A 5,525-nucleotide genomic window follows, 5' to 3' on the forward strand; every position below is an offset into this window, starting at 1 on the left:
AAGCTGGGGAAGTTGCCTTGTGTGTGAACTTGCATCCGCGGGGGGGGGGGGGGGGGGGGGACCCAGAGCAGGTGGGCTCCACCTGGGGAAGAAGCCAGGTGGAAATCAGCTAAGGGGTCTCCTTTTGACCTGTATTTATGGATGTGCTCCCTGCCATTTTTAAACATTCCTTTCCGACCACAAAGGTAGCCCATGCGCGGAAAGACAACGTGGAAAATGCCAGAAGCGAAAATACGCCACAAAGAAACGAAAAGCCCCACCGTCCCCCTCCCTGGTGCCAACTCTGGTGGGGGGTGGGGCGGAGTTTCATAGCACTAACGTTCCTGTGCTTTGTCTCGTATCCTGCCTGACTTGGATTTGGGGGCCCCTGGGGCTTGGGGTGCTGGGGAGAGGAAGTTGGGGGGCGAGAGGGAGGACGGAGCCATGCAGACATCTGGGCTAGACCCCAGTGTGTGCAGCTGAGGGCTTTGGAGGTTTTCCCTCTCAGGTACCACCCTGCAGGGGTCCCCAGCCACCCCCTTTCCGGCCCAGCAGGGAGCCCGAGTGAGGCTGTCTCGTCCCTCATTCGGGCAGGAGCCCTCTGTCCCCCGCCCTGCCCTTCCCCCTCACCCCTGCTCTCCCCTTCCTCTCCCCCTGAGGAAGGCTACGTTGGGCCCAGCTCGGGCCCGGCTCGGGCGTCCCGGATGGCGGAGACTGGGACTCGCTGTGCAGACCAGATGCGTTTCCTGCCTTGGCGTCTAGAACACTTTCCAGATGTGTGCACCGCCCCCAGGCCCAGCCAGGAGGGGCCCGGGGGATCGGAACCCGCCCGTGTCAGGGGTACCGGCCTGACACCGGCACACGGGTCGGTCGCTGATGAAAACGTCGCTGCCAGGAGCCCAAACCCGAGAGCGCGTCCTCGGAGAGTTCCGGGAAGGCTGCCGACCCTCTGCCGACCCGGGCTGGCCGCAGACCCCAGCCCGGCCCCTACTCCGAGGGCACCGGCCTTCCCAGAAAATAAGATGTTCTGGGTTTTCTCTGATAATATCAGCGACACCTGCTAAGAGGTCGGTGGGGCTGACTCTCCCCCAAGCCCAGCCCCTCCGTGCAGCCCCGCAAAGGTGGCCTCACCGCCCTCTTTCCTCCGGTCTGTGTGAGCCCCACTCTCCCGCGGGGCTGCAGGGCGGCTCCGGGGACACCCGAGGTACGATGGAGTGCGCCCCCCGCCAGCCCTCCGCGGTCCCGTGCAGAGTGCCGGCCCGGTTCCCCGGGGCAGGCGGCCGGTGGTGGCGGAGGGCCTGCAGCTGAGTGCCCAGAGCCCAGGGAGAAAGCACCTTCCTTCCTTCCGGCAGAGGGGACGGCTGTAAATAATGAGAATAAAGGAGTATGAGTGATTAAAGCTGCCCGGAGTGAGTGGGTCTTGAACTGCTTGCCTGATTTAAAACTAATCACTTGGAGAGTGTCAGGGCCAGGAACTCGGGCGCTGGTCCCACAACACCCTCCTCCCCCTCCTCCCTCCCCCTCCTCTCCTCCTCCCCCTCCTCTCCTTCCTCTCCTCCTCCCCTTCCTCCCCTCTCCCCTCCTCCCTCCTCCCTTCTCTCCCTCCTCCCTCCCCCTCCTCTCATTCCTACCCTCCTCCTTCCTCCTCCTCTTTTCCCTCCTCCCCCTCCTCCCTTCTCCCCTCCTCCCTCCCCCTCCTCTCATTCCTACCCTCCTCCCCCTTCTCCCTTCCCCTCCTCCCCCTCCTATCCTCCTCCCCCTCCTCTCGTTCCTCTCCTCCTCCCCTTCCTCCCTTCTCCCCCTTCTCCCTCCTCCCTCCTCCCTTCTCCCCCTCCTCCCTCCCCCTCCTCTCATTTCTACCCTCTTCCTCTCCCTTCCTCCCCTCTCCCCTCCTCCCTCTCCCTCCTCCCTCCTCCCCTTCTCCCCCTCTTCCCTCTCCCTCCTCTCATCCCTACCCTTCTCCTCTCCCTCTTCTCCCTCCCCCTCCTCCCCTTCTCCCTCCTCCCTCCTCTCATTTTTACCCTCTTCCTCTCCCTTCCTCCCCTCTCCCCTCCTCCCTCCTCCCCTTCTCCCCCTCCTCCCTCTCCCTCCTCTCATCCCTACCCTCCTCCTCTCCCTCTTCTCCCTCCCCCTCCTCCCCTTCTCCCTCCTCCCTCCTCTCATTTCTACCCTCTTCCTCTCCCTTCCTCCCTTCTCCCCTCCTCCCTTCTCCCCTCCTCCCACCTCTCCCCTTCTCCTCGCCCCCTCCTCGGGTGCCAGGGACACCAGCATCAGACTGACCAGCAAGTCCTGGCACGTGGAGAACCCCCCACCCCCACCCCGGCCCCTTCATCTCCCAGATTAATGACTTTATTGGAGCCCGTCCCACGAAGAAATAGAAGTCCCCTGAAGGAAACAGCCACATGGAGGGACCCCGTGAGGGAGAGGCCAGGGACCCAGCCAGGCGGGGCTGAGTCCAGGGGCCCGAGCACGGAGGGAAATCCTAGGGGCAGCTAGCCGGGCCAGGGTGGACACCGCTCAGGACTAGGGTGGCGCCCCAGCCTCTGCATCCCGCCAGGAGCCCCACGAGGGGAGGGGGCTAGGGTTCTGGCTCCAGGACGGCTCACCCTCAGAATGTCCTTGGGCACCAGGGCCTGGGGCAGGGGGCGGGGGTCAGTGTTTATGGGGACAGAGCTTGGGAAGAGAAAAAGTTCTGAAGATGGCCAGTGGTGATGGCCGCACAATGGGAGGAACGTGTTTAATGCCTCTGACTGTACATTTTTAAAAGGCTAAATGAGGGGCGCCCGGGGGCTCAGTCGGTTGAGCGTCCGACTTCGGCTCGGGTCACGATCTCAGGTTCGTGAGTTCGAGCCCCGCGTCGGGCTCTGTGCTGGCGGCTCGGAGCCTGGAGCCCGCTTCCGATTCTGTGTCTCCCTCTCTCTCTGCCCCTCCCCTGCTCACGCTTTGTCTCTCTCACTCAAAGATAAATAAATAAACACTAAAAAAAATTGTAAAGGCTAAAACGGCAACTTTTATGTTAGGTATATTTTAGCACAATTTTTTAAGTAAATATTTTTTGAAAAAAAGGAGGTCTGTGTGTCTCAGCCCCTCCGGGTCTGGGACAGGCCGGTCTCACAGCGGGGGATGTGGTTCCGGGCATGTTGGAGTTCGACAATGAGAAACGTGTGCATCCCTGGGTCTCCTGAGGAAGCAGGGGGCCTCTGCCAAGGGAAGGAAAGGCGCGCCCTCCAGACAGCTGCTCTGGGAAAGCAGAGACGGGGGCTGGGGGCGGGGGGTGGGTAGGACCAGCAGTGTCTCCCAGTGGGCGAGCTGTGGGGGTGCGGACGTGGCCTCGGGCGGGGTTGCCGAGTCCCAGGATTGGCAAACAGATTAACCCCGGGCGGGCAGCTCATCACAGGGGCTCAGGAGCACCTTTGGGTGTTCACCTTTGGCGCCCCAGGCGCGGCCTCCCCCCACCCCCTGCCGGATGCCACCCTATAGGAGGAAACGGGGTCCCCGTTCTGGCTCTTGGGTGCTCTGGTTCCCGCCTGCGGGTGTGTGGAAGGATCCTCCGGGAAGCTCCCTCCCCACGCAGCTCCCCTTCCCCCGCCTTCCCTCACCCGGTGGGTTCCTCCTCGAGGCGTCTTGCTCTCTGGGTGCCGCTTTGGGGACCCCTGTCCTTGGCCACCCCCATCTCTGGGAGGAGCCGGGCTGCAGCACAGCAAGACGACCTCTCACTGTGCCGGGCTGCCTGTGGCCTCCGAGCAGGGAGCGTGTGTTTGTGTGCACACGTGTGGGCGCTCGGGTTAACACGCACGCCCCCAGGGCCCGCGCTACAGGGCAACACGCGGCCAACAGGCATTACAAAACCCGTGTGGCAAACCCCAGCCTCGCAAAACCAAGACCCAGGGCACATCCGCTGTGCACAGAAAGCGGGCAAAGAACCCAGGATTCCTGCCGTCGCGGCCCCCGTACGACTCGGTCCTCAAGCAAGCGTGAGCTTGGTAGGGAGTTTCGGCCCGCGGTCTCTGGAGTGTCTCATCTACGTTTCCTTTTCCTAAAGGCTCATTTCTCTGAGTGCTGCCTACGCCCCTCTTTTTTGCAGGCCCTCGGACTGTGTTCCTTCGCAAAGGTCACCCAAGGGCAGAGTCCTCGGCAGCTGGCTTTGAACGTCGGTTCTTCTCTTTGCCAGCTGGGTGACTTTGGGTGGGTGACCTCACCGAGGTCTTTGCCTCAGTTCCCCTGTGTGTCCAATGATGGTAAAGCGATACCTAGTAACTCCTAGCACTGTTGGGATGAAATGAGGCAGTTCTTGTGAAGCACGTAGAATGGTGGCTGGTCAATAAAGACAGCTCCACGGCTGTCAGCCAACATCGTCACCAGCTGCTACGGACGGCATACCCGTGTCCCCCAAATGTGTCGGTGGCCGGTGTGGCGGGAGGCAGGTGCACGGAGGGGATTTGCTATTGAACGGGAGGCCACCGGGGTGCAGAGGTGGGTGGGAATTCTCAAAGAGGAGAGGACGTCTCTTGGAAGCTTCGATGTTCCCGCTGCAAATGGAGAAAATGATGATGGATGTTAGCCTGATGGGAGGGTCTTCTCTGCCGAATCCAGGGCCCTCAAGGACCCTGAGAAATAGGTCAGGACTTCCAAAGCAATTGGCCATGGGCCACGGCTGCTTCCCCCTCGTAGACAAATGTGAACAGCCGAGTTCTACCTCCAAACCCCAGGGTTTTGGACGGTCCCCCAGGGGAATGCCCCACCGGGAGACAGACACAGCCCTGGCCCCGGCTTGGACCTCTGCGTCCCAGCCTCGCACCCTCAGGACGGGCTACACCACCCGCTCTCAGCTCCCTGCCAGAATTCCCACAGAGCTTTTTGACTTTTGTCAACTCAAGGCAGCCCCTAGAAAGCTGCGGAAGCTGAGGGGGTGTGTGTCTAATAAAGCTGGAAGTCTATAATTGAGCAATTATTGTAACCCACACTTGTAATTTTGGGGGCTTCTCATAATTCTTCTTTGTTCTCTCTCTCTCTCAAAAAATACACAGCTTATACAGCTTTCTCTCTGCTGCTCCAAAGGCTGGTGTCCCCCCACACGCGCCCCGCTCCCACCACATCCCAGTCGGCTGCAGAGCCCACAAAGTGTGCAGGCTACGTGTGCGTTACTTTTCAGGGATTACAAAGGTTAATTTAACGTTCGGCAGCTCCCAAAGGAAATCGATCTTGCTCTCTGCCATTGGGCATGCCTTCAAAGCCCTGAATGCATCTAGTTTGATCACCGGTGTGGACCGAACCGGCCGCAAGGTGTAATCTGCCCCCGTCCCAGGCTCTATTATTAACCGGTCCCCTTACGGCCCGCTGAGCGCACGGGCGCCACTTTCGCGCCTCGGTCTCCGTTCGTGCGATCACCTGTTGGTTCATTTAAGGAATGTTTGTTTTGAGAACCTCCGTGTGCCAGCAGTATGCTTTCTGTGCGGAATCTAAGTCACAAAAGGCAGGGCCTCTTCTCAGGAGCGTGTAGCTTGGCGGGGAAGACAGATGACCGTCTCGTAAGTATAGTTCAGGAC

Source organism: Prionailurus viverrinus, chromosome E1 (assembly GCF_022837055.1).
Source record: "Prionailurus viverrinus isolate Anna chromosome E1, UM_Priviv_1.0, whole genome shotgun sequence".
Taxonomy (NCBI): domain Eukaryota; kingdom Metazoa; phylum Chordata; class Mammalia; order Carnivora; family Felidae; genus Prionailurus; species Prionailurus viverrinus.